Genomic DNA, 25000 nt, shown 5'->3' with positions numbered 1-25000 from the left:
TCTGAACTACAACTATCTTGTATTTTGAACTTTACTAAAACAATTGCTGTTTTAGTTTATGTGAAAAATGTTACTTCCTATCCTTGGTTTTCTATATATAAAACAAGGTAGAACTAAGTAAATGAAAAAAAAATGTACCGGTGAGGCCTCAAGGAATTCAAACTGTAAGTAAAGGTCTGTCACCTCATCATGACTCATAAAACAAACCAGAAAAAGACATCCTCTCACGACTGAAAGAGGAAGCGCACTGTAAGCTTGTGACATACTTAAGAAAAAAAATGCTACTTTGTATACCACATAAATTACAAAAAACTAACAAACTGGACCATTGTTCACATCAACAGCAACAACAACAACAACAACAAATCTTTAGACACAGTCCAGCGTTACAGATACCTAGGCATCTGGTTACACCTTTCGCTCAACTTTGACTACAATGTCTAAGTTACCAAAGCCAGAGTCATGAAGGTCTTGTTCTGGCTAAATATTCTCACCCCTGACTAAAGAGGAGCCTTGAGAAAATGAGTCCTTCTTCTGCCACTGCTGTATCAAAAATAATCTGACATCACTATTTAGACATTAAGTAATATTAAGTCTGGCAGTTAGGCAAGAATTAAATATCTGAGATATTAACAAGTTACTTCCTATAGTACAGGATATGATTCCCTCAGCCTTCATCTGCCTGCTGCATAACCTTGGATAAGTTATTTAAACAGACAGTGCTTCAAGGAAATTGGGAATTTGGGGTCTGCCCCTCAATGGTTTCCAGAAATTCATGCCTGGTAACTAGCTAACTCTGCATTCATTAGCCTGTCACAAAAAAGCAACGCTGCTTCATACTTGCAAAAACAGTGTACATATTGCACATAAAACAACTCAGTTTCTAGCATCCCTGATATTTAAATATATTTGATCCAGACTTCATTCAGTATTTTGTTTGCAAACTACCTGAGAAATATATACCTTACAACTTGAGATATCTTTCAAAGTCAACTCCAAATGAATAAACAGCTCTGTCTAAACTTACATGCACTCAACACTCATTGTCAATTCTAATTTTTTTTTTGGTCCTCTCAGACCTCATCTTTTCTGGCCTGGTCCTTGGTGCCCCAGTTCTGCACTGAATATGACAATCATCCTCCCATCCCCTGGACTTACTTCATTGTTATTGGGGCTGGTCCTGAAGCCTAAGAATGTCCTGGGAGCTCATCTGTGCTTCCATCTTGGGGAAATTGAAATTGATTACATGTATAGATCTGCAATCATGGGACTCCATGCATATCCATTGACCTCACAAGACCCAAATGTAGTGAAAGTTTTGAAACATTAAGAAAATAAATCTAAGATGACTTCCCTGCTTAATCTAGCAGAAGCAAATCAGCATCAAGCAAGAATGGAAATCAAACCAGAAGTGGATAAAAATCAGGCAGCAACTAAATGTGCCAAAAAACAAAAGAAAGCATATAAGGTGAAGGACTAGAGGAGAAGACAAGAAATGTGGAAAATGCATTAATATAGCTGCAAGTATAGAAAACTTTTGGAAGAACCTCATGTTGATCAGGAATTAATGCAGGAATGGTTAAGGAGAGGCGAATTCAAACCAAGAGATGAAAGGTTAATATTGGTGGTCCAAGACAGTAGGCTACGGACACGTTGGTTTACAAAGTTCATTGAATATGTGGGAGAAACAGACAAATGTGGGTTTTGTAAAACCGAATTGGAAACAGTTGTACACCTTGTTGTTGGTTGCAACATACTAATGGCAGAAGGACCATATACTGAAAGACATAATAACATGGCAAGACTGCTGCAATGGGGATTGTGCAAACATTATGATACTGAAGTGGCTGAAAAACACATGAGGCACAAAGCATCATAGAACTGATTAAGTCTATATCACATGGGATCAGCCATTACCAACAGTTCAAAAGATAGATGCCAGAAAACCGGATATAGTGGTCCATGAAAAGAAGACAAAAATAACATTGATCACTGACATCGCCATACCCAGTGACTACAGTGTGTTGCATACAGAGAGACACATAGTCATAAAATATCATGATTTGCAGGGAGAAACAGGAGCAATGTGGAAGAAAGATACCCAGACAGTTCCAATAGTAGTAGGAGTAATGGGTCTTATAAAAAACAATCTACAATTGCATTTAGACATGTTACCAATACATGTAACCCCATATGAATTGCTGAAGGAGTTATTACTGGGCATATTCCAGATGCTGCAAAGACCACATTTGGCTGACATCAAAGATTGAAACAATACTAATTTAATGAACTTTAATCGTACTTTGACTTAGGAACAGGGTCCATTCCTGTCATGGTATTAGAAACCCAAAGGACTTGGAGAAATTAAAAAAGGGAGTTAGCTTGTGCCCTACCTCTGTCCCTTTCACAAGCCTCTCTATACACACAATGACTGCAACTAAGAGCAACTTCTTTCTTTGGACCATAACTCCCCTTAAGGAGCATATCACTGAGCATCCTCCTTCCGAAGATAGGCAAGCCCATCCCTTCCCTTTCACTCCGTCAGTTGCCTGAGCTGCTAATCAAACCCAGGTTGGCTGGGATGTAGTTAGGGCTTTATCCTTTATCCTTCTACACCAATATGAGAATACCTTCATAAAAGTATCTATAGACAAATAGATAGATAGATAGATAGATAGATAGATAGATAGATAGATAGATAGATAGACAGATATATAAACAGATAGATTAATAGATATATATCTATATATATATATATATATATATATATAAATATATATATATATATATATATATATATATATATATATATATATAGATATGGGTACACTTCACATAATCGAATTACTGAAATCTCGAATTTCGTATGGTCGAGACCATATGATTGAGATTTCAGTAAATCAAATATGTGTAGTGTTTAAAAATAAAAGTTTACTTACCTGAATATTGCATTACACAGAGGATTCTTGCACGCTCTGTGTACGTAATGTTTTATTTTTTTTTTGTGGTGTTGACAGGAGAAGAGAAATCTCCTGTTTTGCGCTTCCGCATACAGCACAAGATGGTAGATTTCCCATTTCCCCACTGTAACGCGATCTCGGAGTTGGCATATATAAGTAGGGGGGGTGGGGGCACAGGGGGGTGAAGCCCCCCTGCAAAAGCGAAGTTTGTCTTTTTTTTTTTTTTTTGGTTTCATTTCAGAAGTTCGAGTTTACAAACTCGATGTTTTGGTTTCGGTTATTTGCAGTTCGAGATTTTGTAAATTCGAGCTTCTGAAGTGAATCCATATATATATATATAAATACATAGACAGACAGATAGATAGATAGATAGATAGATAGATAGATAGATAGATAGATAGATAGATAGATAGACAGACAGATATATAAATAGATAGATAGACAGATACATAGATAGATAGATAGATAGATAGATAGATAGATAGATAGATAGATAGATAGACAGACATATATAAATAGATAGATTTATATATATATATATATATATATATATATATATATATAAATATAGATAGATAGATTGATAGATATTGCTAGTATTCCAGCAATATGATAATGTTTTCAAGTTCATGTCATTGCTGCCATAATTTTAAACTGGACGTCTGAGCACAAAAGAGCCAGTGGAATTTTTGTTTATTTAATTTTGTACTGTGACACAAAATTATTTTGCATTAATGTCTTGCCCTCATTATCATCTCAACTACAACTATCTTGCATTTTGAACTTTACTAAAACAATTGCTGTTTCAGTTTATGTGAAAAATGTTACTTCCTATCCTTGGTTTTCTATATATAAAACAAGGTAGAACTAAGTAAATGAAATAAAAATGTACCGGTGAGGCCTCAAGGAATTCAAACTGTAAGTAAAGGTCTGTCACCTCACCATGACTCATAAAACAAACCAGAAAAAGACATCCTCTCACGACTGAAACAGGAAGCGCACTGTAAGCTTGTGACATACTTAAGAAAAAAAATGCTACTTTGTATACCACATAAATTACAAAAACCCAACAAACTGGACCATTGTTCACATCAACAGCAACAACAACAACAAATCTTTAGACACAGTCCAGCATTACAGATACCTAGGCATCTGGTTACACCTTTCGCTCAACTTTGACTACAATGTCTAAGTTACCAAAGCCAGAGTCATGAAGGTCTTGTTCTGGCTAAATATTCTCACCCTTGTCTGAAGAGGAGCCTTGAGAAAATGAGTCCTTCTTCTGCCGCTGCTGTATCAAAAATAATCTGACATCACTACTTAGATATTAAGTAATATTAAGTCTGGCAGTTAGCCAAGAATTAAATCTCTGAGATATTAACAAGTTACTTCCTATAGTACAGGATATGATTCCCTCAGCCTTCATCTGCCTGCTGCATAACCTTGGATAAGTTATTTAACCAGACAGTGCTTCGAGGAAATTGGGAATTTGGGGTCTGTCCCTCAATGGTTTCCAGAAATTCATGCCTGGTAACTAGCTAACTCTGCGTTCATTAGCCTGTCACAAAAAAGCAACGCTGCTTCATACTTGCAAAAACAGTGTACATACTGCACATAAAACAACTCAGTTTCTAGCATCCCTGATATTTAAATATATTTGATCCAGACTTCATTCAGTATTTTGTTTGCAAACTACCTGAGAAATATATACCTTACAACTTGAGATATCTTTCACAGTCAACTCCAAATGAATAAACAGCTCTGTCTAAACTTACATGCACTCAACACTCATTGTTAATTCTAATTTTTTTTTTTTGGTCCTCTCAGACCTCATCTTTTCTGGCCTGGTCCTTGGTGCCCCAGTTCTGCACTGAATATAACAATCATCCTCCCATCCCCTGGACTTACTTCATTGTTATTGGGGCTGGTCCTGAAGCCTAAGAATGTCCTGGGAGCTCATCTGTGCTTCCATCTTGGGGAAATTGAAATTGATTACATGTATAGATCTGCAGTCATGGGATTCCATGCATATTCATTGACCTCACAAGACCCAAATGTAGTGAAAGTTTTGAAACATTAAGAAAATAAATCTAAGATGACTTCCCTGCTTAATCTAGCAGAAGCAAATCAGCATCAAGCAAGAATGGAAATCAAACCAGAAGTGGATAAAAATCAGGCAGCAACTAAATGTGCCAAAAAACAAAAGAAAGCATATAAGGTGAAGGACTAGAGGAGAAGACAAGAAATGTGGAAAATGCATTAATATAGTTGCAAGTATAGAAAACTTTTGGAAGAACCTCATGTTGATCAGGAATGAATGCAGGAATGGTTAAGGAGAGGCGAATTCAAACCAAGAGATGAAAGGTTAATATTGGTGGCCCAAGACAGTAGGCTACGGACACGTTGGTTTACAAAGTTCATTGAATTTGTGGGAGGAACAGACAAATGTGGGTTTTGTAAAACTGAATTGGAAACAGTTGTACACCTTGTTGTTGGTTGCGACATACTAATGGCAGAAGGACCATATACTGAAAGACATAATAACGTGGCAAGACTGCTGCAATGGGGATTGTGCAAACATTATGGTATTGAAGTGGCTGAAAAACACTAGAAACATGAGGCACAAAGCATCATAGAACTGATTAAGTCTATATCACATGGGATCAGCCATTACCAACAGTTCAAAAGATAGATGCCAGAAAACCGGATATAGTGGTCCATGAAAAGAAGACAAAAGTAACATTGATCACTGACATCGCCATACCCAGTGACTACAGTGTGTTGCATACAGAGAGACACATAGTCATAAAATATCATGATTTGCAGGAAGAAACAAGAGCAATGTGGAAGAAAGATACCCAGACAGTTCCAATAGTAGTAGGAGTAACGGGTCTTATAAAAAACAATCTACAATTGCATTTAGACATGTTACCAATACATGTAACCCCATATGAATTGCCGAATGAGTTATTACTGGGCATATTCCAGATGCTGCAAAGACCACATCTGGCTGACATCAAAGATTGAAACAATACTAATTTAATGAACTTTAATCATTGTACTTTGACTTAGGAACAGGGTCCATTCCTGTCATGGTATTAGAAACCCAAAGGACTTGGAGAAATTAAAAAAGGGAGTTAGCTTGTGCCCTACCTCTGTCCCTTTCACAAGCCTCTCTATACACACAATGACTGCAACTAAGAGCAACTTCTTTCTTTGGACCATAACTCCCCTTAAGGAGCATATCACTGAGCATCCTCCTACCGAAGATAGGCAAGCCCATCCCTTCCCTTCCACTCCGTCAGTTGCCTGAGCTGCTAATCAAACCCAGGTTGGCTGGGATGTAGTTAGGGCTTTATCCTTTATCCTTCTACACCAATATGAGAATACCTTCATAAAAGTATCTATAGACAAATAGATAGATAGATAGACAGATAGACAGATAGATAGATAGATAGATAGATAGATAGATAGATAGATAGATAGACAGACAGATAGATAGATAGATAGATAGATAGATAGATAGATAGATAGATAGATAGACAGAAACATAGATACAGATACATATAGATATAGATATAGATTATAGATATAGATAAAAAATCCATACATTCTTACCTAAAATTATGTTATGAACTAAAGAAACACCTTTTTAGGCAAGCAAAATGCAAACGTAACCTAATTGCAAACCTCACTAACTATTCACAACAATCCATTATTATTATTATTACACAATGCAATTATGTAATACAGTTGAATTGAAATTACTCTATATAAGAACTGTTCCTATTCTTAGTTTGCAAATTCAATTTCCCATTCAATCTTGCCTCATTATGTTGTGCTTCCCACTTCTCTTCTTCTAAATATTCTCTCTCTGTCTCTAATTAATTCACATTTGCTACTGACTCTTTGACTGCACATCACTAATTTCCAAACTTGTTTAAATGTAATCTTTCCCACACTTCTCTTTTTAGTCACAACATTTTGTAAATACTATATATAGAACAAGGCGTACATATCATAATAAGTACTATAAACTCTGACAAAGCAGTTTCATAAAGCATATCTAGTTCTCTGAATGTATTCACATAACTGCAGTGCTTGACTTAGTTATTGTGTTATTCTTTCTTATATCTATGGAAAGGATTTTCATCTTTCCTTTGTTATTGTTTATATCTCCAAGCTGAACCTGGAAATGGTTTTGTTCTACCCCCCCTTAATAAATTTATAGATAAACAAATAAATAAAAAGGCTGTCACCTTATTATGAAAACTTACAAAAACACTGTCAGTGTTGCAGTCTAAATGTTATCAAACTAGCTGGAGCCGTTGCAGTACTGCTATTTGTTTGATTAATATATTCATTGCGTGCACTTTCTCAAAATCTGACTGGGTGATTTGCCTTTTTATTTTCCTCTAAAGCCAAATCAAATTGGCATCCTGAGTTTAAAGGGGCTTACTCACTCTGTTGAAGCATAACTGCAACTTACAATATGATTTTATGATTACCGATAAAGTACCACAGACTGTATTTATAATTGTAGTGAACAAAATATGTTTTTGATGCCTGTCGTGCTTACAGTTCCATTCAACATGGAAGGGAATCTGAATCATTTCCAGGTTAAATGTCGTAGTAAACTATCATGAAAATATAGCTCACATTTCACATATCTTTCATCAGAACTGTGGTGAAAGGTCATGCAATGGAATGCGACAAGTTATAGCCAACAAAATGAATACAATTACAGTGACAGCAATTACAAATCATGTGGTCAAAGCACATAACACTTGACTAACAGCATGTTTAATTTACTCTAGGTGAAGACACACAACTGTAAGCTTTGTTTATACATGTATGTGATGAAATACAAGAGAGATGCTTTTATCTAATTAGGTGATGAAATGACACTTTTTCATAGTTGTAGGTTCCCAAGAACTCTGGCCAGTATAGCTACTAAAATTTATGCTAATCCAAGAATTGTGTTCAGGATAATACTTAACTTCTGAAATACCATTATAAACTAAAGGTATTTGATATATATCATAATCCAGTCTATATTCTGCAATATTTTCTATAACTCCATCCCTGTTATACTTTTATATCTGTCTTGGATTTTTGAATATTACCCTTGTTTCCAGCAAAGTGACTTCATTTTGCTAGGTGTTTCACTTCTATAATTTGCAGTGAATAGTGTTCTTTTCTTATCCAAATATGTATTACCTAGCCTAGTCTAGGAAAGTGCTTTTTTTCCTCCATACATAATAGCATGTTATACAACGCCCTTATGTGTTTGCAACATTATGCTTCAGTCAGAACTTTTACATCAATCTTGTCTTCCTGAAAATATAAGTTTTTTTTTCTGTGACCTTATTGGACTTACTGAAATGACTTTTTACTATGGGACAGTGACCACTTAATGTTTCTAAGTAAGCAAAGTTTGAGAAGTAATTATAAAAAAATGCCAGCAATGAATAGGAAGTAGCTTAGCAACAAGGAAGATATTTGCTTAAACTGAGTTTTTCTGATGCCCTGTGTGGAAAAAAACAGAAGTGAAGAGGAAAGAATGTCTGCTAGTCAAAATGATGATGAGGCCTACAGGGTCTCTTGAGAATACCTCAAGTATAAAGTATGGAAAGTGGTGGATTTAATTATCCATATGCCAATTAAAATGTTACATCTTTTTGTGAACACAACAATAAAAACTGAGTAAAGGGGTCACAACTTCAAAAATATAAAGATAAGTGAAAATATAGTAAGACAAGTTAGAGACACCAAAGCTTTTTTTAGTTAAGTGCATGTACTGAATATATATATATATATATATATATATATATATATATATATATATATATATATATATATAGTGTGTGTGTGGAAGAAGAAATACTTTATTTTATTTATCCTTTGTTGACCAGATTAATCCCACTAGGCTAGTTACCTCTTTTCAGTGAATAATCAACAAATAGTGGGCTGATGCAAGAAGTTTGCCTCCATGTTTCTTAAATATTTACATTTCTCCTAAATTGTCCTATCAATCTGTAGATGCAGTCAACAGATGACATACATAAAGCAGTTGCCAATACTGTGAAAAAAAATCCATTTGATGGAGAAAAGGTGAAACTTTGTAGCTAAGTGGTAAGTTGGTTACATATGATTTTTTCATGAATTTTACCAAGGGTGGATAGGAAGGAGATAGAGCAGAAGTAACTGCAAGAAGAGGTCTTATTTATTTTGGTATTGGTCTGACAAAAGACAATTTTCAAATATTAGGCACAGTATTAATTGTGAGGCAAAGGCTCCAAACATGCTTAAGAGATGAAGTGGTGAAATCTCTACAAGAAACAAGGGTAGATATTACCTGGTCAAGATAGTGAATCCATACAAATCAGTTCAAGTAGAGTTAATCTTTGCCTTGGGGTACTTTTCAAGAAGTAAAATGGTGGAATGAAATTGGGATAGGGGAATGGCTGCATTGTCGGTAAGTGAGGGTGTTGGAAGGATTGAAAATTCTCTGAGGAATTCCTAAGGTGTAAGATTATGAGATGGGCAGTTTATGTACCCAAGACTGGATAAATTATTTGGGGAGGATCTTCTTGTTAGTTTGTTGACTTCCTAACAAAAATGTATAGGAGAGTGAAAAAGGGAGGTTTGTTTAGATTATAGTTATTTGGTTTTGAGTCTATGAGTAGCCTGTTTGGTCATGTTCCTTAGAGTTTTGTAATGGGCAGGGATGTTGTGAGCGAGGTATATTCCACTTAACTTTTTCCACCCAGTTGAGTTGGGTAGGAGCACTCACTCTTCTCCCAGCTAGCTGGCCCCTTCAATGTGTGGACTGCTAGTCAGACTATGCACATATGGAAAGGAGTCAGGACTCTATTTATTTGTGTCACAAACTGGCATTTAGTAGAAAAGTAACTCTACAGAAGAATAAAGCAACAGTTATGCACTTTTTTCAAATCTAGTCCTCCAATGGTTTTCTAATATTCGTATTTCTACATAGCATTTTTATAATTGTAGACGTCACTAGTGTGCACTGACTGAAAGGTGAGAACGTGTGCTATTTTTCAGGTAGTGGGTTGCGAACTGCTCCAACAGGAATGAGAGCTGTTTGAAAACATAACACAGAACTTGCTCCAGAGGGACAACAGGAGAGGTGCTGCACTGTAGCCATTACACCTTGCTTCTCTAAAAAATTGTAATTCTCATTTAAGGCTCTACAGATTGTTCCTATAAAATACAAAATATGATGGGAAATGTGCCTCCATATTATAACGATACTTACATACTAATGGTTGCTAATGGTTGCTAAACTCTGTGACGGCATTAAAACAAATTACAAGAATACAGTTACAGGAAATATTTTATGTTTCAGTTAAAGATTTCTTTTGCATGGTGCAAGTGTAGAAAATGATGACCCTCCCTCCCCAACAACTTTAATTTTTCTCAGCTGAAAATGTTCACATAAAACAAACAGGCAGTTGCTCACATGTTGATTTAATAAATTTTACGCAAAGTTTCTTACTGCAACTCTTTTGTGTTTATTAGCTTGTTTTGAATATTTATCTGTCTGTTTATCTATCATATGAACTATTCCCATTAGGCTTGGGCTAAATTCAGAGGAGATTTGAGATGACAAATTTACTTATTATAGGTGAGCTGGCCATTGTGTTGGTTAATTACGCTGACTTTTTTCAAGGGAATAATGTTGATGTGCTTTCTTGTGAGTCATGGGTAAACTTCATTCTTAGACAACACAACAGCAAATTGCTTGGCAGAGAAAGTGAACTTAAAAACACAGCCACAATTACTGCATGAGATTTATGTCTTCAAAGGTAGATACCAAGCAATCATTCTGCAGACCATTACAAGACCTGCAAAAAAAAAAAAAAAAACAACTCAAAAGCTCCTTACAACATTAAAGAAGGCAAGACAAATTGACCAGAGGAGAACATAACGCAGTCCATTCAATTATCTAGGTTTTCTTTGAAGACTGTGAGGATGATACTCTGTTTGCCATGTAGTAGAAGTCTGTTCTATAGGTTTGGCAAGGTTTGTGTGTCAGGCACAATGTACTAATCAAACTGTTAGAAGAGTGAGCCATTGCTGTGCCCTGATGGTGTGCAGTATAGTGAAACATTACCATAGTCATGGCAGACTAATTTAAGGAGGTTATTAGTCTGGGAAGTATAGCAAACCTGATGATATTGCAGAAGATTTCATGTGAACAGAGTAAAATTAGGAATTGTCTTGGAATACAAAATCCAAGAGACAAAGCATGTAAGACTTTACAGGTGGGGCAGTGCTAGAAATGACTCAAGACCCTTCATGGTAGATATTTGCACTTTCATACAGAATGGATTAAAGTTGCTCTTTGCTGAAACCGTTTAATGTTCCAGTAGAGAAAAAGAGCAACCTAATCGAACAGCCTTTGTTAACGAAATGCTGAACTCCACTGAGTGCAGGTATATAACTAGCAAGTTAACATTTCATGGGGCAAGGGTGTCTTCTTATTTTTAAGCTTTGAAATGAAAGTGTAAGTTGAAAATCGTGCTAAATGTTTGATACAAATATGTTGCTATCAGACAACATTTTTAAAACTTTTTAAACCATGGAGATTTTTTTAAATTAATGTGATATATTGATTGTGGTTGAAGTCATATTTGAGATAAAGAAGTATACCGACATGCAAGAAGTGAACAAAAAAATAGTTTTCAGGTCCTTTGTGGCACTGACTAGAGAGCAGATATGCTGAACATTTATCTCGTGTATTAGCTGTAAAAATATAACTACTTATTACATTTTTCAAAGCAGCTATTACTGCAGAAAAACACAATAATTCATAATGGACTGACTAAATGCAGACTAAAATTAAATAAAGTGAATAGAAATGTAATGTAAGCAAGGGTGAACGCTCTGGTTTATTTTGATAAAGAAAAAAAAAACTGAAAGCAAGATAAACTACCCTGGCAGAATTGTGATTTTTGCCACTATTTCTACATTGGAAAATCGCAGTGGCTGCTGGTGACTTCAAATTAAAGGAGGGCTGCAGGAGACAGCTGAATGGGTGGGACCAATGGGAAGGGGTGTGGCCAACTAGAAAGGGGTGGAACTATGCTCAAAACCACAACAACTGGAACTTTAATTAAATATGCTGACCTGGGTGCCAAACAGTCATTACGAGAGTCCAATCTAGACAAAATAAAGTGTAGAAGAAAAAAATATTTCAATGCATTGGCTACATGACAACTTACTTAATATCCAGATGGAAACAGGTTGTGAGGCATGAAACAATAAATTACTTTTTAAATACATTACTGGAATGCCACTCAAAAATCAAGTATAAAAAAACAAGCAGCACTCAACTCAAACCACTACTCCTTGCACTGCAATTCTAATTATAATTTATATTCAGCTTTATAAAATTACCAAGTAACATGCTGAAAGTAGCAATCTCTGTGATACCCCCACTTGTAAAAATGTTTCTTATTCAAAAAAGACCTGCTGCCTGACACAACTATCTACTTGTTTCATGGGGAAGACATGGTCAAAGTAAAAAATGAACAGCAAACAAGAAACAAGCTCAAGATAAATTGCTTAAAGGATTCCTGCACAGGTTATGGACCACACATGATAGATTGGCATTCTGTTTAGTTTATGGGTAAGCCTGCAAAGATGACTGCAAGTCTCCAACAAAAGATGACTGCAAGTCTCCAATAAATGTAATGAGCTTCTGAAAATACTGTAATCCTGTCCTTTTATTACAAATACTGTCATATGCATTTCAATACCCAAGGCTTATACATTATTGAGTTATGTAAATATTCTCTGCATGGCAACAACGAAAAGGCTTTCAATGCTGGTAATTCTTTAACAGTATGCTTATTAAAGCTTACTTGCATCTTACAATCTCTGACAAGCTTACCTGATGCTCATTAAATCATTGCTACTTAAACAGAGCAACAGGGCACTGTGACAGCATGCATTTCCTGAATAATAAGAAGCATAAATCAACAGTATAAAAATCTGACAGAAAACCAGAACATTCTGCAAAATCAAGGCCAGATGAAAAGCAACAGCCGTACTTGTGGTCTACCTTGGATGGGGGGAATACTCTGCACACTTACACTGCATAACTGCTCCTTGCCTTCCTTGGACACATCCAGAGCCACTACAATGGGGAGTGGGGTGCAACAAGTATGTCATAATTTGTAATGTCTCTGGCTGACAGTGATGGCTCTGACACTCATACCTCTCAACTTCAGAGCAAGAAATCTGGACAAAGCCATACATAGAACTAGAAGTGGGACACAGGCCCAAAAATAAGGACAATTTTTGAATATTGCTCTTATTAATTTAGATAATAGAACAGTAGTAGATCTTGGATTAGTATGAATTTTCTGAATGGTATGAAATCTGAAACTCAAATGGCTGCCATTATTTTCTAACTTCAATCTTTAATGACTTGCCACTAATTTGCCAGAAAACCACAATTTTTTGAAAAACAGTCCAAAAATGTGATGCAAAAATATAAAGTTGCCACACAATACAGCTGGGAACCTGTCAAAAAAGGGACACATTGTTAATATTAACACTGTTAAATTGAGCAGCTAACAAATTAAGAGCATCCACATGCATTTCTGAAATAAAAGTAATCTATAACTCTGATCATTACAATTATATATATATAGTTGTAAACCCTCCACATTTTCTTCCAAAATTGCCATTTTGAGGAGGGATTATTAGGGGAGAGCAACATTTTGAGCCAAAATTGGGGACAATTGAGAGGTTTGGATATTCCTAATTCTACAAAGCGATTTGCATGTACCTCTCAACCTCTTAATGCAGGAAATCTGGACAAGGCCAAATATATTGGGGGAACATACAAACGCTACTAAAAATTGCTCTTGTATAAACTTAAGACAGTTGATAGAATAACAGGTCTTGCATTAGCATGCATTTTTCTGAAGGTTATGACATCTGAAACTCAATGTCTGTCATTTAGTGACTTCATTCCTAAATGATTTGCTAGAAAACCACAAATTTTATGAGGAACAAACCAAAAATAAGAAGCAAATATCTGTTCATTCTGCAAAAATATAGACAACTGAGAGGTATAGTTCAAATGGGGCTCTCTGAACTTGCTACACTTCCACCCCCTCACAAAATCATGGTGAAATGGAGCCTCCCCCCTGCAGCCATTCCAACATCCCATTCCTTGGTTATTTTGCCCCATTTACCATAAACACTGTAATGTGCATACTGCTTTACTTCTGCGATGATTTAGATTTCATTTGAAAGTTTTATTTTGCATTTTACAGCACAAACCCTAATAGATATCTGTTAAGCAAAGCAATGCAGTCTCACAATGAAAATAGACTTAGCATTAAAACTTCTCTGCCCTTGAAACTCACATGCATTGAAACAGCATTGAAACCCACATTCAAAGAAAATACATTTTGCCAGTGGCAGATAAAGATTAACTCTGGGCTGTTTTCAAAATCATAGGTCCCTTGAACATGAAACATACACATGCTCTTTGATACACCTTCCTGACTGTATTACATTATATTCCTTGTACAATACAGTACAGTTGTTAGAGGGCATTTTAAATTCATTGTTTTGAACATTTTCCAGTAAACAATGAAACAAAATGCATGCACCAGTGACAAAGCTGCCCAATTCAGAACATTTCCATCATAAAACGTCTACTCAACCTTCTATAGTCCACCAATATCAGTAAATATGCACAATCTCTGAAGTAGTAAAATCCACATTAAAGAAATCTGTAACTAATAAAGAGGTTGCTGCTAGCAAACAACTTTATATGTCATTGTTTCATCTACAAATAAAGTGCCTGTTGCCCTTGAAGAATAAATTGCCTATGTTGCATGCATTAAAAAAATGATAAGCTAGTAATACTGCAATAGGGAATGGATAGCAAACTGATAACAGGTTCATAGTTACTAGGTATCTTTGCCAAAAAGGACTGCAGCATCCACCCCCTTTACAACACAGTACAGTATCAGCAACACATCTACTTACTGTGGGAGTAGAATCCACAGCCTTTTGCATCAAAAGCAAGTACACTACCTGTTGTGCTATTAGCAATGCAAGTAGATTTAGCATAAGCAGCACTAAACTTTTGTTCCCCTGCAGCTCTCAGCTCCTTGTAAAATCTACTTGACACTCAGCTGTATCTCTGAACTTTGCAGCGCAAGATATCTGGAAAAAGCCAAAATTTATTGGGGGGGACAAAAGGCCAAAAATCAGGGACACATTTTAAACATTGCTTGTATAATGTTGGAAAGTTGCTAGAATAAAATGCTGTGTTACCACCATACATTTCACTGCCACGTCTTGAACCCATGGGACCCTGTGCAAAACAGTCAGAGAAACATACCATTATGCCAAATCAGCTGAAACAGAGGAAGACAAACATAAATGGCTACTATTTAGTGAATTCAGTTCTCACCATAGCTGTCCACCTCTTAGCAAAAAACACCTGAAAACAGCCAATAATGTGGGAATACAGCTGCCAAACATATTCAGTGAATTCAGTTCTCAGCATAGCTTTTAATCTTAGCACAAAATACCTGGATAAGGCCAATAATGGGGGAATACAGTCCCAAAAATATGGGCAAATTTCAAATATCCATGTTTTAAACTTAGACAATTGCTAGAATAAAAGGTTTTGTTTTACCATGTACTTTCTAAAGAATATGAAGTCTGAAATTCAAATGCCTGTTATTTTTAAACATTTGTTAACCAGGAAACTAGTCTGACTTGGAACAAAACAAAGCCAAATTTCAGCAGAGCAAGGAGAAACACATCTTTGTAAGGGATGGATGGGAAGACATGCAGACTCCACACAGAAGGCACCCCAGCCAAGAATCAAACCAGAGAACCTGCAGCTGTCAGGCAACAATGCTACCAGTGCACAACTGCACTACAAACCTTTGCAAGGAAATATGAAGATACAGAAACCACAGATTTTATGAGGAACAGAACAAATATGAGGCAAAAATCTGCATTTTTTTTTTTTTTACAAATAGTGGTGGGTAGGGAATTCAGGTCGTTGCCACCTCCATCCAAGGTACAGGGTTCAAGCCTTAGTATTTCTACCCACCACTATGTGTTAACAAGGGCATTACACATGCACACACACTCCATTACCTGTGTCTGGAAGCAGTAAACCAGGTCCAACTCCATTGTCTCGAAACAGCAAACCCACGCTCGACTTAACACTTCCCTGCAAGAGCTTTGCACTCAACTTTCCTGTCTGCAGCTCAAGCAGTCCAGAGCTCCTCTCTTCTGTGTGGTCATCTACCACATTGCATCTTGGGCATCTGCGGGGCAGTCTGAGTGTGTATGTGCGTGCGCAGTAGTTCCGGTATACATTAAAAAAGAACATTTTTTTTAAAAAGTTTATGTTTCACGGTATGTATTTCATTTATTTCTAGGTGGGAGGGCTGCAGTCCTGCAGACCGATAGCACGAGCCACCCCTGGAAAATCGGAACAAACATTTAGAAAGCATATATGAGAATTATTATGATTTAAAAACATGTACCCCCAGATTTACGAAGCCCTTTATATTGTGTAGGATTAGTTTAAGAGCTATTTTCTGCAATATTGCCGACGTGCGATCTAGGAACGAGCTCCCGGGAAGTGCACATGAGCTCTTAGGCTAATCCTGCATGGACCGAGCTCCTGTATGCAAATTACCCTCATTTGCAGTTGAAAACCATGCAAATGAGGGTAATATGCAATCCAGGAAGCTGGCAGCCGTCCGTGCAGGACGAGTGCAGTGTGCAGAAATGTACTCCATTAGTAACCGAGTACAGTTCAGCAATCTACAAAACGGAGCCATGACAGCTCCAAATAAAGGCTGCATATCATTGAGGAAGCATGCCAATGCCCAAGTAGAAGGCCATTGGCATTACAAAATATCAGAAAAAAAATAAACAACATTAAAGTTTATCTTCGTCAGTCTTGACTGGTTAAGCATAGCGCAGTGAAAGGCAAATGGGATCGGGGAAAAATAAATAAAACAAACCTAAAATAAGCCTTCTAACTAAAATCAGTATTCTGCCATGCAAGTCAATGGCAGTCAGAAGACAACCTGGCCAGTGTGTAATGGTTGCTAAGGAGGGATGCTCAGTGTGAGACATGTAACTATGCATTAGCAGGCAATCCTATGCAAATGAGGGAAGGGTTAGTGAATCCCAGAGTTTCTCAGGGTGTGAGGCAGGTCCCAAGAGTGTAAGAGTATAAATAGCTGGATGCAAGACTAGGATATAGGTGACATCATGGGGGGAGTGTCAGGCATACTGTAAGTGGATTGGAGATCTGTGGCTCGGGATTGCTCCTACCGTAGCACAGCTAAGCTAGGGGTGTGTCTAAACCTGCCTAGCACTCTTTACAAAGTGTAAGCATGTGTGCACACCGTGCACCGGGTTGTACAGGAAGAAAAAGGAAGTTAAACCAGGAAAAAACAGCTCCATGCACATTTGAGCACTCCGTTTGCACAGCGCACACACGGGTCTAAACAGGGAGGCAATGGGAAGGGAAAACAGCAGTAGGAAGGTAATCAAGGAGACCTAGCTGAGCTGCCCGGTGAAATGTATCAGAATCAGCTAATCACACAGGAAGCTGACCAGCTCAGCCCAGAACATCACTATAAATCAAGCAAACACCTACCCCCTGGTTTTTCCACACTCTACACCACTGGTGTATACAAGTAGGGAAATTTTAAAACCAAACCTACAAAATGAGAACGGCTGCAGCAGGCAGCATAGAACAAAATTTGCAAGAGGCTGAGGGTGGTGAGGATGTCAATGCTGCCAAACAACCCACAGTGAGGAGACAGAGAAGAGTGCACAGACCCAGGGTAACCTACCAGGGGCTACATGAGCTGGAGATAGTGGAGTGCTATAGGGTGGACAGAGACCTCCTACAGCAAATCGTTGAGCTGTGCAGGCCATACCTGACACACCACACTGGCCAAGGGGAATCCATCCCAGTGGATACCAAGGTATGTGTAGGCCTAGGTATACTAGCCACAGGTACCTCCCAAATTACAACTGGGGATAACATGGGCATCTCACAGGCATCAGCATCCAGAGTATTCCACCAATTCCTGGATGCCATGTCAGCACATGCCAGTGAGCACGTATATTTCCTCAACACACGTGAGGTGTTGACCCAAAATATGCGTCTCTTCCACCAAATAGCTGACTATCCTGGGGTAGTGGGTGCTATAGACTGCATGCACATATGAATCAAAGCACCACTCGGTGAGTAGGGTAGGGCCTACATCAACTGCAGGGGCATCCCCTCCATCAACTACCAGGTCGTATGTGATGCCCAGGGCATTATACTGAATGTGTGCAGGCTGCCCTGGAAGCTAAGACGATTCACACATATGGCAACTGACGCAGCTGTACCACAGATTTGCCGATATGGACATCCCCTTCGGTCACCTAGTGGAGGATGCTGGGTACCCACTGGAGCTGTAGCTGATGACACCCATCAGAAATGCACACACACCTGAACAACAACACCATAATGATGCACACCCACAGGCCAGACATATAATAGAGTGTGTGTTTGGGATGCTCAGGTCACGGTTCCGGTGTCTGGACACATCCAGTGGAGCCCTGCAGTATTCACCTGCTACATGTACCCAGATAGTAATGGTATGTGCTATGCTAAACAATATGATCCTGCAGAAACAGCTGCAGCAGGAACAGCATGGGGCAGGGCCACACAGCCCCCCCACCAATGCCAAGGCCTGTACAGGTACAGAGTGACTTGGAGCAGGAACAACCTGAGCCTGGTCCAGTAGGCAGAAGGGGGCATGCCCAGTATGCCCTGGCCTTGGCAAAGAGATAACACATAGCATATGCAGTGACACAGTAGGGCCCCAAGGAATGATACCTCTCTGCAACTCACACAGACAGTAAAAGGGATGCCAGACATGACACTATGTATAGGGAGTGTACTATGTGCATCTGACATAGGCAGCCCTCCAGCACCATCCTCAAGTCCGGCACACCCTCAAGGTAAATCAATCATCCTACCAATTGTCAAATGGAGTAGAATGTGTTTTTATCTGTAGTTATGGTGTGGATGTGAACCTGCAAGGGAATTGGGTGGCTGGATGTCAAGGCAGCAGCGAGTAGACACCCATAGTGGCAGCATGAGATCTGTAACACATACTGGAGTCACCATAGTAGCCAGTATTACACAGGGTGACAAAACCCACTGCAGGAACTGGCCTGAGCAACAGGGGTGTCCATAAGAGCCACACATACCAGTCAGGAAGGATCACATATCCAGCAACAGTCTCAGCCAGCAGGACAGGTGAAGACAAACACAAACAAATGCTGTACTATGGCCTCCGAATGTGCCCTATGGTTAACCCCTCCCCCAGGCCTACACAGACAGACCGCAGCAGGCCAGGCAGTCAGATGTAAGTTGTGAAGGCTGGGAAGTCAGACACTAATATGTAGGTGAACAAAGCTAGGATCTGTACTACACTGGTAAGCCCTAGCCAGCAGGATAGGTAAGACTACAGACGGAAATGGAGTACCTGACTTACCAGTACAGTCCTAGCAAATGTGTACAAGTGTCAGGTGTGACCCCCCACATCCAACGTACACATAGAGTAAGAGTCAGGTGTGCCCCCCACTCCTGAGTAGAACAGTAGAAACAGTCAGGTATCCCCCCCACCACTATGCAGAAATGTAGCAACAGCCAATGGAAAATGACTGATGGATACCCTACAGATACAGCATGCTACCCATTGGTGTACAACAAAAGATCAGCACTGCAGTACAAACAACCTGGATGTGGTCCACACATGCAACACAGATGGCCATACTGGGCATGCTCACACATTTAGAGGAATAAAGGCAATGTCAGTCAACAACATACTGAGAGGTCATACTGAGCGTGCTCACACACTTAAACACATGAAGGCTATGTCGGCATACACCAGTGGACCAGACATATCTGGAAGTTGCAGTTCTCAGTGTAAACACATCAGTATGCATCACTCCTGCCTTGCACACACAGTGGATAGGAATGCAGACAAATATGTAAGGACAACACATTATAATAAGCCACAGACACACAGGCATAGATGTGTGGAAGAGGGTGACTGTGACAAAGAGCCATGCAGGCCTGTCCCAACTGGCACACAGCATAAAGGCCCCCAACACAGGAGGTGCGGATGTAACCCACTGCAGATACTAGCCACCAGTACCTGTCAGTATGACAGACTATGTGGTATATGTGCCAGCTGTGCAACAAGACTGTACAAGGAAGCAACCATCTAGTAGCTGTATACATGCACCTGTAACATATGACCCCATGTGTGCCTGCATGTGGTATGTCAACCCCTACATGAATGGGGTATGGCCCATGCACACACTGCCCTCCCCATAGCAGTAGTATGACAAGCCTGCTGAGGTCATCCAATGTGAATTTCACCTTTGGGCAAGCTATAGCTCAGTAAAATGCATGGCTCATCCCATAACTGCATACTGCTGTAGTGACAGAGTAGTTAGGTAGTAGTACTAACCCTAGATCTGTCAATTGATTGAGTGTGTGTTTGTGTGTGTGCCTGTCTGCCTCTGACTGTGTAGAGTGAAATGCTTTTTAGGCTACTCACACTCCATGCAATACATATATTAAACTTTGGCAAGGCTGCTGATGTCACTCACCTAGAAGTACACCTCTGGGAACATGATAGCCCCATAATCGTCGTGGCATGTCCTGTAACTGCATACTGCTGTATTGTAATAAACTAGTTAGGTAGGTGTTCAAACACCAGCCCTGGCAAGTGTGTGTGTGTGTGTGTGTGTGTGTGTGTGTGTGTGTGTGTGTGTGTGTGTGTGTGTGTGTGTGTGTGTGTGTGTGTGTATGCCTGACCAGGTAGAGAGCAATGCATTTTAGGCTACTCACACTCCATACAATACAAATACACTACTTTGCCAAGGCTGCTGATGTCACTCTCCTAGAAGTACACCTCTGGGAAATTTATAGCCCAGTATTCACTGTAGCACATCCTGTAACTGTGTACTGCTGTAGTGTGCTAAACTAGTTAAGTAGGTGTCTGAGCCCCAGCCCTGGCAAGTGTATGTGCCTGACTGGGTAAAGAGTAATGCATTTTAGGCTACTCACACTTCATACAATACAAATACTCTACTTTGGCAAGGCTGCTGATGTCACTCACCTAGAAGTACACCTCTGGGAATTTGATAGCTCAATCATCACCGTAGCACATCCTGTAACTGCTGTAGTATGCAAAACTAGTTAGCTAGGTGTTTGAGCCCCATCGCTGGAAACTGTGTGTGCGTCTGACTGAGTAGAGAGCAATGCATTTTAGGCTACTCACACTCCATACAATACAAATACTCTACTCTGGCAACCTGCTGATGTCACTCACCTAGAAGTACACCTCTGGGAACCAGTGATCACCATAGCACATCCTGTAACTGTGTACTGCTGTAGTGTGGTAAATTAGTTAGGTAGGTGTTCGAGCCCCAGCCCTGGCAACTGTGTGTGTGTGTGTCTGACTGAGTAGAGAACAATGCTTTTTTAGGCTACTCACACTCCATACAATACAAATACTCTACTTTGCCAAGGCTGCTGATGTCACTCACCTAGATGTACACCTCTGGGAATGTGATAGCCCAGTTCTGTAACTGCGTACTGCTGTAGTGTGATTTAGAATGGCGGTAGTGTTCCAGATCTGGAAGTGATGTGTGTGTCACAGTGTCTGTGTATGGAGCAATGCATTATAGGCTACTCACCCACAGTACATTACAAATGCCCTACTTTGGTAGTCCTGCTGGTGTCATTAATTGGAAAATACACCTTTGGGGAAGATGTATTTCAGTAATGTCTGTGGAGCGTGATATAACTGTGCAGTGCTGTTGTGTAGTAAACTAGTTAGGTATGGGTTCTACTCCCAGACATGACAGGTGTGTGTGTGTGTTTGTAACTCGTATCCTGTGTAGAGGTGATTGTGAGTCTGTGGGCAATGTGGAGGGGTTTTGCTAATTTAATTTATGGTGGCCCTACAATATATCACAATGTCAACCATACAGGGATAACAGACGTAAATGGCTGAGAGGCTGGGGTGCAAAGCCACACTCATACATGTGACATCAAGGCCTGCCAATCACAGTTAGCAACCCCACTGTCCCTTCACATGTGACTCACAATGGATATACCATGCCTGACAACATGGCCTGTATGGACAGATGACACTGACATCAGGAAATGCTGTTAACATGCTATCAGTGCAGGTGCAGGGTAAATTTTCTAACCAGTAACACTCCCTGTCACACGTGGGCAAGACTGGCACATCTGATGATAAGCTGTGTTCACATCATGGGCCTGACACCCCAGGTACAGTTCCACATGTCACTGTACATGCATGTGGGAGATGTGCACATTCTAGACACCATCCAAGTCATGGACTAGGGAACACAGACCTGGCAAGTGATGCACAGCACTGGCCACACACAATAATCACCCAGGTGACTGGAAGATGGATGCAATGCCCACCTGTGCAGGCAAATGCAGATGCTACAGGCCTGTGCCACAAAGCAGACCATTGTCACAAGGTATACCCATCACCTACCCTTGTATAGCCTGCTGGCACTGTTGGCCACCACACACCTGTGCAGACATGCACCCATGCATTTCCAAACTGGACACCGTGTGTTCATGTGTGTGTTGTATGGTGCGTATGTCCACATCCACATGCACTACTCCCCCCAGGGCACAGTGAAGCATGTCTGACACCCCATCATACTCACTGCCCATACGACCTCCATATCACCCATGTGGTGCATATGTTCTCTGCACATTGATGTGTTGTGACAATCCCACTAGTGACAGGTTGCACTCTTGGCCCTGTCAAGTGTGTGCATCCCTGTGTGAGTGTGCCTGTGCTGACACTGACACCTGTTCATGCAGACAGGCATGTGTACATCACCTACTGTATATCTACCATATCCCTGTTGCAGATGTCACTCACCATCACATATATGTTCTGAGTGCTCCCCACCAGATAACCCAAGTGGCGCATCCAATAACAGCATTGAACTGTGATAGCACTACATAGCTGTTGGGTGTTTGATACCCTGTGCTGGTAGGTGCGTGACACAAACATGCATAGGTTTTACCCTCCCACCCCTCCCTGACATGTATTCATCTCTGTCTGCCTCCCCCACTCCCTCTCTGGCAGATGTGGAGGGCCACACCTGCATTGCTTAGGCAGCAGCATGTGTATATAATGTGATGCTCATGATCAGCTGATGGCCTCTGCATGAATTGCAGTGCTTCCCTAGCCAATTGCATGTGGAACAGGTGTGGTAACAGTCCCATAGCCAATTGCATGGAAACACACTCCAATACCTGGGAACATCCTGGTGGTGTTGGCCCTTGTTTGTCACTGTGAGCAGGAGCTAGAACTGTCGTTTGGCAAACAGCATTCCAGATGGGTTGGGGATTTACCTCTAACAACATATACTGAGGGAAGATGGCAACAAACATGAGGGGGATGTGCCTGACCTGACTATGAACTGTAAGTGCTATACTGCATATGGAGTAATGTTGGATTAACAGTGTTTGTCTGGATATGCCTGTCATACATGTTGCAATACCTGCCATGTCAGTTCCATGTATATCAGGAATCCCAATCTGCAGGCTCATCTGCAGACTGGGTAGTGTTGTGCCTTTGGTGTCATGTGTTAGCCATGCTGCATCTATCCGTGGAATGCAGAAGGTAGTGTGAGGATTGCAGTCTGTTGATGGTGAAGGCCGTGACAGTTTCTGACTCCCATTGGACATACGTTGCAACATACCCTGTTACAATGGTAGATTAATGAGTGTATCACAGCAACATGTCTATACTGGCCCTGTGTATGTACTGTCAGCCACACTTCTGTCAACCTTTGTATATATGCTGTGCATGAAGTAGTGCATATGTGCTGTACACCGTAAATAGTGTCATCATATCTGATAACACGCCAGTGATATATTAGTGTGCCACACATGTCATTTACAGTAGGGGTTACGCTTAATGCCATACCCTGGAAATCCTCTGGATATTTGTACAGTACTGAGGCCTGTGTAGTGATGGTGAATGTCGGCAGTGTGTGAAATGTTAATATGTACTATGGCCTGTGTACAGACTGTGGTAGATGTCATTGTTCCAGCTCCCCTTCTATCTGTTGTTGCATGCTGCCCCACTGTATGGTACCGTTGGCATTCCTACTATCATCCCATAGCGTGGACACCCACAATATTTGTTGGCCGGGGACCATACATGTTACAGATACATTGACATTACCACAAGTAATGAATGTCCCCTAGGGCTTGACTACAGAGTGTAATTGGAGGCTGCTGACCTACATCTGATATTGTTGACTGTTATGTATAGAAAAATCATTACAGGGACTGACTCCGATGATCATTAATTTTTGGGGTGTCCCACAATGGACATTGATGTCTTTGTTTCAAGAGTAGACTTGGCAGGTCTCTCCCACTGGTAGTATCCTGCCTGTGGTCTGGGAAGCAGTGGTTTGTTTATTGATTGTATCGTGTGTTTTTATGTTTTACCTGTCAAGGTGGTGGGTTGATGCTACATTTTACACGTTTGTTGATTGGACCCCTCACCCCCATTGGCATAGCCTGTAAACATATGTAATCCTTAATTGGTGTATTATATATATATATGTATATATATATATATATATATATATATATATATATATATGTATATATAGATCTAGATATCTAGATATCTGCTGTATACTACTATTTAACTAATTGTTTTCTAGTCCTGAGGAGCATTTCTCCCTGGGTCTCTGCCGTAAATGAGCCAAAAGCTCAGCCAGACTTACCCAGTTAACAGATGTGATTTAAATACATGACTCAATTAATATCCTAGCTATAAATATATATATGTTTGCACACATATATACATATATATTTCTACATATCTACATACATATATATG

The sequence above is a fragment of the Protopterus annectens genome, chromosome 3.part0 (genome assembly GCF_019279795.1).
Source record: "Protopterus annectens isolate FY-2018-M chromosome 3.part0, PAN1.0, whole genome shotgun sequence".
Lineage (NCBI taxonomy): Eukaryota > Metazoa > Chordata > Ceratodontiformes > Protopteridae > Protopterus > Protopterus annectens.
This window is presented reverse-complemented; position numbering follows the sequence as displayed.